The sequence below is a fragment of the Triticum aestivum genome, chromosome 5D, assembly GCF_018294505.1.
Source record: "Triticum aestivum cultivar Chinese Spring chromosome 5D, IWGSC CS RefSeq v2.1, whole genome shotgun sequence".
Lineage (NCBI taxonomy): Eukaryota > Viridiplantae > Streptophyta > Magnoliopsida > Poales > Poaceae > Triticum > Triticum aestivum.
The window spans coordinates 496,306,354-496,321,011 of NC_057808.1; the positions used below are offsets into that span (position 1 = coordinate 496,306,354).

Genomic DNA, 14,658 nt, shown 5'->3' on the forward strand with positions numbered 1-14,658 from the left:
TATATATAGGGGCTAGGGGGCGCATGCCCCCCTTGGAGATCCCATCTAGAGGGGGGCGGCGGCCCCTCGGGGGGCAACGCCCCCCTTAGGGTTTCCAATCAGGGGGCACATGCCCCCTCGGGGGGCAACGCCCCCCTAGGGTTTCCAACCCTAGGCGCCTTAGGCCCTTGGGTGGGGCGCACCAGCCCACCAGGGGCTGGTTACCAAGCCACTTCAGCCCATGGGGCCCTCCGGGATAGGTGGCCCCACCCGGTGGACCCCCGGGACCCTTCCGGTGGTCCCGGTACAATACCGGTGACCCCCGAAACTCTCCCGGTGGCCGAAACTGGACTTCCTATATATAAATCTTTACCTCCGGACCATTCCGGAACTCCTCGTGACATCCGGGATCTCATCCGGGACTCCGAACAACTTTCGGTTAACCGCATACTAATATCTCTACAACTCTAGCGTCACCGAACCTTAAGTGTGTAGACCCTACGGGTTCGGGAATCATGCAGACATGACCGAGACTGCTCTCTAGCCAATAACCAACAGCGGGATCTGGATACCCATGTTGGCTCCCACATGTTCCACGATGATCTCATCGGATGAACCACGATGTCAAGGATTCAAGCAATCCCGTATACAATTCCCTTTGTCAATCGGTACGTTACTTGCCCGAGATTCGATCGTCGGTATCCCAATACCTCGTTCAATCTCGTTACCGGCAAGTCACTTTACTCGTTCCGTAATGCATGATCACGTGACTAACTACCTAGTCACATTGAGCTCATTATGATGATGCATTACTGATTGGGCCCAGAGATACCTCTCCGTCATACGGAGTGACAAATCCCAGTCTCGATCCGTGCCAACCCAACCGACACTTTCGGAGATACCTGTAGTGCACCTTTATAGCCACCCAGTTACGTTGTGACGTTTGGTACACCCAAAGCATTCCTACGGTATCCGGGAGTTGCACGATCTCATGGTCTAAGGAAATGATACTTGACATTAGAAAAGCTTTAGCAAACGAACTACACGATCTAGTGCTATGCTTAGGATTGGGTCTTGTCCATCACATCATTCTCCTAATGATGTGATCCCGTTATCAATGACATCCAATGTCCATGGTCAGGAAACCGTAACCATCTATTGATCAACGAGCTAGTCAACTAGAGGCTCACTAGGGACATGTTATGGTCTATGTGTTCACACATGTATTACGATTTTTGGATAACACAATTATAGCATGAACAATAGACAATTATCATGAACAAGGAAATATAATAATAACCATTTAATTATTGCCTCTAGGGCATATTTCCAACAGTCTCCCACTTGAACTAGAGTCAATAATCTAGTTACATTGTGATGAATCGTACACCCATAGAGTTCCGGTGTTGATCATGTTTCGCCCTTGGAAGAGGTTTAGTCAACGGATCTGCCACATTCAAATCCGTATGCACTTTACAAATATCTATGTCTCCATTTTGAACATTTTCACGAATGGAGTTGAAGCAACGCTTGATGTGCCTGGTCTTCTTGTGAAACCTGGGCTCCTTGGCAAGGGCGATAGCTCCAGTGTTGTCACAGAAGAGAGTCATCGGCCCCGATGCATTGGGAATAACTCCTAGGTCAGCAATGAACTCCTTCATCCAGATTGCTTCATGTGCTGCCTCCGAGGCTGCCATGTACTCCGCTTCACATGTAGATCCCGCCACGACGCTTTGCTTGCAACACCAGCTGACTGCCCCACCATTCAAAATATACATGTATCCGGTTTGTGACTTAGAGTCATCCAGATCTGTGTCGAAGCTAGCATCAACGTAACCCTTTACGACGAGCTCTTCGTCACCTCCATAAACGAGAAACATATCCTTAGTCCTTTTCAGGTACTTCAGGATGTTCTTGACCGCTGTCCAGTGTTCCATGCCGGGATTACTTTGGTACCTTCCTACCAAACTTACGGCAAGGTTTACATCAGGTCTGGTACACAGCATGGCATACATAATAGACCCTATGGCCGAGGCATAGGGGATGACACTCATCTTTTCTCTATCTTCTGCCGTGGTCGGGCATTGAGCCGTGCTCAATCTCACACCTTGCAATACAGGCAAGAACCCCTTCTTGGACTGATCCATATTGAACTTCTTCAATATCTTATCAAGGTATGTGCTTTGTGAAAGACCTATGAGGCGTCTCGATCTATCTCTATAGATCTTGATGCCTAATATGTAAGCAGCTTCTCCAAGGTCCTTCATTGAAAAACACTTATTCAAGTAGGCCTTAATGCTTTCCAAGAATTCTATATCATTTCCCATCAATAGTATGTCATCCACATATAATATGAGAAATGCTACAGAGCTCCCACTCACTTTCTTGTAAACACATGCTTCTCCATAAGTCTGTGTAAACCCAAACGCTTTGATCATCTCATCAAAGTGAATGTTCCAACTCCGAGATGCCTGCACCAGCCCATAGATTGAGCGCTGGAGCTTGCATACCTTGTCAGCATTCTTAGGATCGACAAAACCTTCCGGCTGCATCATATAAAATTCTTCCTTAAGGAAGCCGTTAAGGAATGCCGTTTTGATGTCCATTTGCCATATCTCATAATCGTAGAATGCGACAATTGCTAACATGATTCGGACGGACTTCAGCTTCGCTACGGGTGAGAAGGTCTCATCGTAGTCAACTCCTTGAACTTGTCGATAACCCTTAGCGACAAGTCGAGCTTTATAGATGGTAACATTTCCATCCGCGTCCGTCTTCTTCTTAAAGATCCAATGGTTTCCTTAGGGTATCCTATGAAGACGCATTTTTCCGACTTGGGTTCGAGCTTTTCAGGTTGAAGTTTCTTGACATAAGCATCGCATCCCCAAACTTTAAGAAACGACAGCTTAGGTTTCTTTCCAAACCATAATTCATACGGTGTCGTCTCAACGGATTTCGACGGAGCCCTATTTAAAGTGAATGCGGCAGTCTCTAAAGCATAACCCCAGAATGATAGCAGTAGATCGGTAAGAGACATCATAGATCGCACCATATCCAATAGAGTGCGACTACGACGTTCGGACACACCATTACGCTGAGGTGTTCTAGGCGGCGTGAGTTGTGAAACAATTTCACATTTCCTTAAGTGTGTGCCAAATTCGTGACTCAAATATTCCCCTCCACGATCTGATCGTAAGAACTTTATTTTTCTGTCACGTTGATTCTCAACCTCACTCTGAAATTCCTTGAACTTTTCAAAGGTCTCAGACTTGTGTTTCATTAAGTAGACATACCCATATCTACTCAAGTCATTAGTGAGGGTGAGAACATAACGATAGCCACCGCGAGCCTCAACGCTCATTGGACCGCACACATCAGTATGTATGATTTCCAATAAGTTGGTTGCTCGCTCCATTGTTCCGGAGAACGGAGTCTTGGTCATCTTGCCCATGAGGCATGGTTCGCACGTGTCAAATGATTCATAATCAAGAGACTCCAAAAGTCCATCTGCATGGAGTTTCTTCATGCGTTTGACACCAATGTGACCAAGGCGGCAATGCCACAAGTATGTGGGACTATCATTATCAACCTTACATTTCTTGGCATTTACACTATGAATATGTGTAACATCACGTTCGAGATTCATTAAGAATAAACCATTGACCAGCGGGGCATGACCATAAAACATTTCTCTCATATAAATAGAACAACCATTATTCTCGAATTTAAATGAGTAGCCATCTCACATCAAACGAGATCCAGATACAATGTTCATGCTCAAAGCTGGCACTAAATAACAATTATTGAGGTTTAAAACTAATCCCGTAGGTAAATGTAGAGGTAGCGTGCCGACGGCGATCACATCGACCTTGGAACCATTCCCGACGCGCATCGTCACCTCGTCCTTCGCCAGTCTCCGCTTATTCCGCAGCTCCTACTTTGAGTTACAAATATGAGCAACCGCACCGGTATCAAATACCCAGGAGCTACTACGAGCGCTGGTTAGGTACACATCAATAACATGTATATCACATATATCTTTGGTATTGCCGGCCTTCTTATCCGCTAAGTACTTGGGGCAGTTCCGCTTTCAGTGACCGTTTCCCTTGCAATAAAAGCACTCAGTCTCAGGCTTGGGTCCATTCTTTGTCTTCTTCCCGGCAGCTTGCTTACCGGGCGCGGTAACTCCCTTGCCGTCTTTCTTGAAGTTCTTCTTACCCTTGGCTTTCTTGAACTTAGTGGTTTTATTCACCATCAACACTTGATGTTCCTTTTTGATCTCCACCTCCGCTGATTTCAGCATTGAATATACCTCAGGAATGGTCTTTTCCATCCCCTGCATATTGAAGTTCATCACAAAGCTCTTGTAGCTAGGTGGGAGCGACTGAAGGATTCCGTCAACGACCGCATCATCCGGGAGATTAACTCCCAGCTGAGATAAGCGGTTGTGCAACCCAGACATTTTGAGTATGTGCTCGCTGACAGAACTATTCTCCTCCATCTTACAACTGTAGAACTTGTCGGAGACTTCATATCTCTCGACCCGGGCATGAGCTTGGAAAACCATTTTCAGCTCTTGGAACATCTCATATGCTCCGTGCTACTCGAAACACTTTTGGAGCCCCGGTTCTAAGTTGTAAAGCATGCCGCACTGAACTAGGGAGTAATCGTCAACACGTGTTTGCCAGGCGTTCATAACGTCTTGGTTTGCTGGGACGGGTGCTTCACCTAGTGGTGCTTCAAGGACATATGCTTTCTTGGCAGCTATGAGGATGATCCTCAAGTTCCAGACCCAGTCCGTATAGTTGCTACCATCGTCTTTCAGCTTGGTTTTCTCTAGGAACGCGTTGAAGTTGAGGTTGACATTAGCATGGGCCATTTGATCTACAAGACATATTGTAAAGATTTTAGACTAAGTTCATGATAATTAAGTTCATCTAATCAAATTATTAATGAACTCCCACTCAGACAGACATCCCTCTAGTCATCTAAGTGATACATGATCCGAATCAACTAGGCCGTGTCCGATCATCACGTGAGATGGACTAGTCATCATCGGTGAACATCTTCATGTTGATCGTATCTGCTATACGACTCATGTTCGACCTTTCGGCCTCTTGTGTTCCGAGGCCATGTCTGTACATGTTAGGCTCATCAAGTCAACCTAAGTGTATTGCGTGTGTAAATCTGGCTTACACCCGTTGTATGCGAACGTTAGAACCTATCACACCCGATCATCACGTGGTGCTTCGGAACAACGAACCTTCGCAACGGTGCACAGTTAGGGGGAACACTTTCTTGAAATTTTAGCGAGGGATCATCTTATTTATGCTACCTTCGTTCTAAGCAAATAAGATGTAAAACATGATAAACATCACATGCAATCAAATAGTGACATGATATGGCCAATATCATTTTGCTCCTTTTGATCTCCATCTTCGGGGCGCCATGTTCATCATCGTCACCGGCATGACACCATGATCTCCATCATCGTGTCTTCATGAAGTTGTCTCGCCAACTATTACTTCTACTACTATGGCTAACGGTTATCAATAAAGTAAAGTAATTACATGACGTTTCAGTTGACACGCAGGTCATAAATAAATTAAGACAACTCCTATGGCTCCTGCCGGTTGTCATACTCATCGACATGCAAGTCGTGATTCCTATTACAAGAACATGATCAATCTCATACATCACAGATATCATTCATCACATTCTTCTGGCCATATCACATCACATGACACATGCTGCAAAAACAAGTTAGATGTCCTCTAATTGTTGTTACAAACTTTTACGTGGCTGCTATAGGTTTCTAGCAAAAACGTTTCTTACCTACGCCAAAACCACAACGTGATATGCCAATTTCTATTTACCCTTCATAAGGACCCTTTTCATCAAATCTGATCCGACTAAAGTGGGAGAGACAGACACCCGCTAGCCACCTTATGCAACTAGTGCATGTTAGTCGGTGGAACCTGTCTCACGTAAGCGTACATGTAAGGTCGGTCTGGGCCGCTTCATCCCACGATGCCGCCGAATCAAGATAAGACTAGTAACGACAAGTAAATTGACAAACTCGATGCCCACAACAACTTGTGTTCTACTCGTGCATAGAAACTACGCATAGACCTAGCTCATGATGCCACTGTTGGGGTCGTTGCAGAAATTAAAAAATTTATACGCATCACCAAGATGAATCTATGGAGTTTAATAGCAACGAGAGGGGAGGAGTGCATCTACATACCCTTGTAGATCGCGAGCGGAAGCGTTCAAGAGAACGGGGTTGATGGAGTCGTACTCGTCGTGATCCAAATCACCGATGATCCTAGCGCCGAACGGACGGCACCTCCGCATTCAACACACGTACGGAGCGGAGACGTCTCCTCCTTCTTGATCCAGCAAGGGGGAAGGAGAAGTTGATGGAGATCTAGCAGCACGACGGCATGGTGGTGGAAGCAGCGGGATTCCAGCAGGGCTTCGCCAAGCGCTACTTGAGGAGGAAGAGGTGTCACGGGAGGGAGAGGGAGGCGCTAGGGCTTAGGTGCGGCTGCCCTCCCTCCCCTCCACTATATATAGGGGCTAGGGGGAGAATGCCCCTTGGAGATCCCATCTAGAGGGGGGGCGGCGGCCCCTCGAGGGGCAACGGCCCCCTTAGGGTTTCCAACCAGGGGGGCGCACGCCCCCTCAGGGGGCAACGGCAACCCTAGGCGCCTTGGGCCCTTGGGTGGGGCGCACCAGCCCACCAGGGGCTGGTTCCCACGCCACTTCAGCCCATGGGGCCCTCCGGGATAGGTGGCCCCACCCGATGGACCCCCCGGACCCTTCCGGTGGTCCCGGTACAATACCGGTGACCCCCGAAACTCTCCCGGTGGCCGAAACTAGACTTCCTATATATAAATCTTTACCTCCAGACCATTCCGAAACTCCTCGTGACGTCTGGGATCTCATCCGGGACTCCGAACAACTTTCGGTTAACCGCATACTAATATCTCTACAACTCTAGCGTCACCGAACCTTAAGTGTGTAGACCCTACGGGTTCGGGAATCATGCAGACATGACCGAGACTGCTCTCTAGCCGATAACCAACAGCGCGATCTGGATACCCATGTTGGCTCCCACATGTTCCACGATGATCTCATCGGATGAACCACGATGTCAAGGATTCAAGCAATCCCGTATACAATTCCCTTTGTCAATCGGTACGTTACTTGCCCGAGATTCGATCGTCGGTATCCCAATACCTCGTTCAATCTCGTTACCGGCAAGTCACTTTAATCGTTCCGTAATGCATGATCCCGTGACTAACTACCTAGTCACATTGAGCTCATTATGATGATGCATTATCGAGTGGGCCCAGAGATACCTCTCCGTCATACGGAGTGACAAATCCCAGTCTCGATCCGTGCCAACCCAATAGACACTTTCGGAGATACCTGTAGTGCACCTTTATAGCCACCCAGTTATGTTGTGACGTTTGGTACACCCAAAGCATTCCTACGGTATCCAGGAGTTGCACGATCTCATGGTCTAAGGAAATGATACTTGACATTAGAAAAGCTTTAGCAAACAAACTACACGATCTAGTGCTATGCTTATGATTGGGTCTTGTCCATCACATCATTCTCCTAATGATGTGATCCCGATCAATGACATCCAATGTCCATGGTCAGGAAACCGTAACCATCTATTGATCAACGAGCTAGTCAACTAGAGGCTCACTAGGGACATGTTATGGTCTATGTGTTCACACATGTATTACGATTTTCGGATAACACAATTATAGCATGAACAATAGACAATTATCATGAACAAGGAAATATAATAATAACCATTTAATTATTGCCTCTAGGACATATTTTCAACAATCCGGCCTCCCGAAGCTTCGTGATGTCCTCCTCCGTGACGGAGGAGGCCATCCACTTGCCTCCCGCTCCGGACATATTCGGAATGACTTTGCGGAGAAGGTGAAAGCTTGGGCGCTGGAGCTCGAGCGAGAGAGAATGGATGAGCAGAGGAAGAAGAATGCGTGGGTGACAAAGGGGAATCCTTATCTCTTTATAAAGGCGGTAGAAACCATGCGCCTCCCCACTTGCCCTATAAACTCGCTTATTCCCCAAGCGCCGTGTTGATGGCGCGTATGGGTTACCCACACCCGTATTGATGAGAATCCCGTGATAAGGGGACACGATCTCTGCTTCGACAAGACGTGTCAGTAAAACCGCCTCGCAAAATGTGCGGTAACGGGTCAAGAAAATGGTTCGAATAATGACCGAGCCACAGTGTGATGTCGCTCTATGGAAAAATTGTCAGCAGATTAGACTCGTGAAATATTATACTCTCTACGGTGGTATGTGGAATTGGTTTGCAGAGCCGGACACGATTCTTGTGTTCAAGATCTACTTTGAAGTATTCGGCCAATTTTAACAAGGCAGCCGGCGGCGACGAGGGCGGCGCGAGGGCTGCCGATTGCTCGGGAAGGGGCGACGATAGCGCCACTGATGGATCAGCACAGGCGGCACAGGAAAGGGTACGGCTCGTTTCCCCTTTGTTTTTGTTTATCGTCAGAAAAAGTGTACTCTGCAAGCTTCTCTTGTTCATCGCATCGTAGCATGATCCGTGCTGCCAGCTGATTAACTGCACTTTCATGGTCATTGCCTGCTGCAATGGTGTGGTTACCGTGGTTTGATTCATGTGTATGGTATTCCTCTCGCTGATCACCAGACTAAATCTCTGCCTGCTCCGGCCTGACTGTTTAACTCGTTTTGGTAGCTTTTGCACCATCAAATTGGCAATGTAACCCCATGGGGGAGGACTGGAAGGCGTGGTGGTGGCGGTGGCACTGCCGAGGGAAGACCGAGGCCAGCTTCCAAGCCTGGGGGCAAGGGGTTCAAGGATATTGGTGTGCAGACTGACCAACTCCCCGAAGGCGCCGATAGATGTGCAGTGGCTGAAAAGCCCGAAAGTGAGGCCATGGTAGCACCTGAGAGGGTATGCATGAGCATGACTTCGTGTTCTGTTCTTCACGCCCCCTTTTTTACATTCGCACTGAATGTTAAGTGTTTACTCCCTCCATTCCTTTATACAGGGTCACAAACTCAGAACAGGTACCAAGATAAAATTTAATGATTGCTTTGCAATTTAACTTTTCTTTTCGTTAATCGGGCTCATTAATACGCTTGCATGCATGCAAGGAAGGAATGAGAAGAAAGTAGCACAATGTCATTATGACTACATGCATGCAGTATTAAATAAGTTGCTAGTACGAGGAAACTTCATTAATTTTTGCCTCGGTTACTGTTAGTGGCCTTGTATAGATGCAAAATGTATTTTTTATAGAGGCCTTGTATAAGGGAATGGAGGGAGTATTTATATTCATAGGCTGTTAATTGTTCTGCTACTGTCGGAAGAGAAAGCGCAGCTTCGAAGCCTAAAGGAAATGACATCCCAGGAGCTATCTCTGAAGGTTTTCAGACCATGACGATTCCGCCGGTGCCAAAGAGGGTATGCTTTCCTGATTGTCCCGTGGCTGCTCATATTTCACTGAAACAACTTTCATAGATCGTAATATGTGTAGCAGAGCTGAACACCTTTCCTAATTTCTCAACCTTGACACCTCTGCTGGCTAGTTCTAGAAATAGTGCATTTTCTGGCATCAGAACTAACTTGCAATGTCTTTTCGCATAAAAATTCATCACCAAAATAGTTTTATCATATATTGCTCGGGATGCATAGTTTTTCTGAGTTTGCCTCTCGTGTGCTGCTATTATTACTGATCTACCAATATCAGTTTATATGCTAGAGTTTAGCTGCCATGAATTAAGCTCCTAAATCCTAAATCTTATTCAACTGTTGGATGCAGGTAGTATGTGACCCCCCAGAATATATAACTGGTAGGAAGTTAAGTAAATGTAGCTCTGGCAAGGTCTATGTTGGCAGACGAATAGATATGCCTGGTGGAGCATACGACGGTCGAAATGCACACGAGGTTCTCTTATCTACCTGCATTAAATGGACACCAAAATCTGTTCTTGATAATATACATTTGTTTGTGCATCAGAGGCTTGATGAGATCCTCTTTTATCTAAAAAGAATCTTATCTTCGTGTAGGTTGCACTTAAATTTGAGCATCGAAAAGGCAGAGCAGGTTGCTATGACACCCCATTAGAGTGGAAAGTATATCAGTAAGAATTATACACAATCATCCCTTTTTTACATTTGTATAGTTTTCTATGGAGGATGTCATGTTATCCTTTTGTGAGCAGGACTCTCAATGGCTGTTATGGCATACCATCGGTACACTACATGGGTCGTCAAGGAGACTACCACACTCTTGTGAGTTTAACTTTCCGAGAGAAAAAAATTCACTCAGAAGTGCCTCTCAACTCATTATGCTATTTTCACTGAACAATCACTCTAAATTTCAGATAATGGATATGCTTGGTCCTAACCTCTGGGATGTTCAGGATTCACTGGAACAGAAGAAGTATACTGTCCATCTTTTCACCCTCTCTGCTTGTTCTCCTTACTACTTGCTGAAAGTATGAACTCCCCTAACAGGATGCCATTTCAAATGGTTGCTCGTATTGCCGTTGATGCCATATCAATTTTTCAGAAGATTCACTCCAAAGGGTAATTTAAAGCCATTTGATGTTTTTGAGTTGCATTTCCCATAGTTTTTATTCACTGATGTTAACACTTGCTGCTTTTTTCCCCAGTGGTGTTAACACTTGCTGCTCCTGCTATTATTCCCAGCTTTGTACATGGTGATGTCAAACCTGAAAACTTTTTGCTCGGTCAGCCTGGATCTGCTCAAGAAAATAAGCTTTTTCTCATAAACTTTGGCTTAGGTATGCTATTACATAAGATAGTTTCATCCATACATGAAGATATTCAGCTTGGTGTTCTCAAAACACTATGCCCTTTGCTCAGAGGAACTGGCTACTTGATAGATTGTTGATGCATCTTATGCCCCACTAACCTTTTTCGCATGGTTCTTCTGATACTAAAATTATGCAGCATCCAACTGGAAAAGAGGATCATCCAGCAAGCATGTTCAGTATGACCAGAGGCCAGACATATTTAGGTTTGTTCTTACTACTTTTTCTGTACATAATTACTGTACAAATTTGACTTTTTTCCTTTTCCCATTTCCCAGGGGAACAATTAGATATGCCAGCGTCCATGCCCATTTAGGTCGTACAGCTAGTAGGAGGGATGATCTGGAGTCACTAGCATACACCCTTTTGTTTTTGTTAAGAGGAAGCTTGCCATGGCAAGACTGTCAGGTAGTCTTCAATGTGCTCGACAAGTCGACAGAGTTTGATTATTATTTTCTACTAGCTCTCTTAAATCTACTTTTGTGTTGATTGGCTTATTATTGCAGGGAGATAACAAGAGCTTTCTTGTTTGTAAGAAGAAAATGGAGACTTCTCCCGAGGTGCTGTGTAGATCCTATCCAGCTCCATTCAAACATTTTCTTGAGATGGTTACTACTATGAAATTTGAAGAAGAGCCAAAGTACCAAAAACTTATTTCTCTCTTTGATGATTTGATCGAAAGACCTGCTTCAAGACCCATCAGAATCGATGGAGCTCTAGAGGTCTGTACTGCTTTAACCACAGCATGCTTCTATACTCGGTAGTTTAATTTGCGTGTATTATATTTGGCCATGCATCATTATAGGTTGGACATAAACGTGGAAGAATGGTCGGAACTCCTGAACAAGATGAAAAACCTATGAAAAAAGTTCGGTTGGGGAGCCCAGCAACTGAATGGATATCTGTTTATAATGCTAGGCCGCCCATGAAGCAGCGGTAATTGTTTTTAAATATAAATTAATGGCATATTCTTCATTTTTAATGTTTGTTTGCTCAGGCATTATTTCTTTTATGAATTGTCATTCCTTGCCCTTTACAAGTGGTCTGTTCATAGTTCTTCAAGTGCCATGAGATCCTGGCCACTCGCCGCCCCCTCCCCTACTTGCCTCATAGGCACATTATCATCATAGGTTCTTCATACCTGAGATCAATGTCAAGATGACTTTAACCATTAGGTGGCCCAGTTACTGTCTTGTAGTGATTTTCGCTGAAAACAAAACTGCCTTATGATGATGATCGATGTTGTGAATTCCACTTTTTTTTAAATGTCATCTGCAGTAATGAACTAATGATGACTTTCATTGTACCTGATATCCTGGTGAAAGCAGGTATCCGAAACAATATGATTATGCTTTTCAGTAATTAAACCATTCATCCTAGTTGTCAGGTATGAAAGCGTTTGGTTTCCGTTTATTTTGATCTAAGCCTAAGAAGCTCCTGTTTCTATGGCTACACTCGCTTGCTTGTTCTAGAGTTTGAGAGATCTGAAGCCTGCCTATTTCAGTAGTTATTGATCAATGTTTATAACCTTCCTAAATAAAATATGGTATTAACTAATGTAACTGTAAATATATGTATCCTGCCCTTTTTAGATACCACTACAATGTAGATGATTCAAGGCTGGATCATCATATAGAAAAAGATAAAGGGGATGGCATTTCAATTAGCTGTATAGCTTCTTCTTCAGCAAATCATTGGGCTCTCATCATGGATGCTGTGACCGGCCTTCATTCTCAAGTTTACAAGTTTTCACAGATTTTCCTTCCTGAGGTGTGCCACTATCTTTGTCTTCTCTAGTTTGCATTTTTTAGGGATCCAAAATCCTGACACTATCATGTTTCTAACCTTGTATGTAGAATTGGATTATAGAGCAGTGGGGGAATGACTATTACATAACAGCAATAGCTGGAACAATCAATGGAAGCTCATTGGTTGTAATGTCCAAAGGTTTGTAAATAGCTGCTCTCTGCTGATAACTGCTGTTCTTACTGGCCTATTGTCATTTGCTTTAACTGCCCCCTTCGTGAAGATTATATTGTCGAATAGAATGCCTCTGTACGTGTGGCAGACTGGCAGTATTGTCTTAATCCAATACATCACAGCGGCGTTTTATCACACAGCTTATGTGGGGTCAGAGCGGAGGAGATTATGGTTATACCAATTTTATACCGCATTTTGTCGTACGTGCAGTCAATGCCTTCCGAAAAAGAACAGTTATCTTGAAACAAGCATTTAGTAGAACATCCTGTACGCAAAGGTTATGTAGGGGTCGTCAGAAATTCAGAATTTGCTTTTGCATGTAGGGTAGCTGTACAATTCTCTTCTGTTTATTTTTATTTTATGATTTTTGGGTCTTGGCTATAATACTCTCTGCCTTCTCGGTTATGATACAAAAGGTACACACTTAGGTGCGTGTTCGAGAAGAAATTCAGAATTTGTGCGTGGAGGTCACGCAGCATTGTTGGGGCACAATTCGTAAGTGTGTCCTGGACATGTCAATATTGATTTGTCTTTGGTCACTGTTCTTTAAACTAGCGCTGAGAAAACATTGTACCAGTTTTCTGTTTTAAAATATTTTCATATGACGTGACCATATGGTGATTAAACAAAGTTTATCAACATCTGTCTACTGTGTACATCCTTGCTATTTCATATATGAGCACGGAGGACTGTTGATCACTTTCTATCCATGATATATACTTCTAATCTGATTTTGATGCAATCACAGGAACTCCTTACACACTGCAGACATACAAAGTCAGTGAATCTTTTCCGTACATGTGGATTAGTAAACAGTGGAAAGAAGGTTTTCATGTAACATCTATGGGCACTGCTGGGAGTCGTTGGGGTGTTGTCATGTCGAGGAATGCAGGATACTCCTACCAGGTTAAAACACTCTGCCTGCACTCCTTCGCGATAGATCATTCTCATGAATTTGGTGGTTCCTCATGTTATAATTTCATCCGCGATGAACACTCATTAAATTAATGCGATCAATGTGGCATTGCCTCATGGCAAGTGGCAAAACTGAATCTATCTTGCACCCTGCAGGTTGTTGAGTTAGATTTCCTGTATCCAAGTGAAGGACTCCGTCGGCAGTATGACGCCGGTTACAGAATAACCTCATGTGCAGCAACGCCTGACCAGGCCGCTTTTATCATGAGCAGAGCCAAGAAGCCCAAGAAGAAACCGATGGACGAAACACTTCTAACTTCTGCTTTCCCTTGCAAGGCTATAAAGGTACCCCTGCATATTTTGCTAGCTCTGAATTGCTCTCCAAATCTGACGACCTGTTCACTTTCTATATATATAAAGGGGATAACCCCGGCCTCTGCATCCATATGATGCACACTATCATGTTTACTAAAAGATGTCAGATATTCAAAAGAGCCTCACAAGACCTAAAATACTAAAATACAAGACCACAATCGGTCAGAAAAAAGATTACATGACTCGGTCACATAACCAGCCAAATCGGTTGAATAAGCCCCGTGCTAGCGTCTTAAAAGGATGCACCCAAAAGCCATATGCTCCGGAGCATGTCCACACACCAATTGTTTAATTAAGATGTACTTTCCTTTCAGAAAAAACAACTCCTCCAATTTCTGCCATAAGGTGCATGCATGTGTTTCATCAATGATATGTTTTAAAACATTGTCACTGATCCAATATTTCAGGAGCAATGGGCAAAGAACCTATACGTCGCCTCGATCTGCCACGGGCGAACTGCGTGTTGATGGCTGTGGTGAACCTCCGAGGCAAATTTGCTCGAGTTATAACGCTACTGAGCTTCTTGGG

At 44.5% G+C, this 14,658-nt stretch overlaps 1 pseudogene; it reads left to right on the forward strand.

Moving 5' to 3' along the window:
* The first annotated feature begins 8,267 nt into the window (after positions 1-8,267).
* On the forward strand, positions 8,268-14,422 carry LOC123125713 (casein kinase 1-like protein HD16; annotated as a pseudogene).
* Positions 14,423-14,658: the final 236 nt, after the last annotated feature.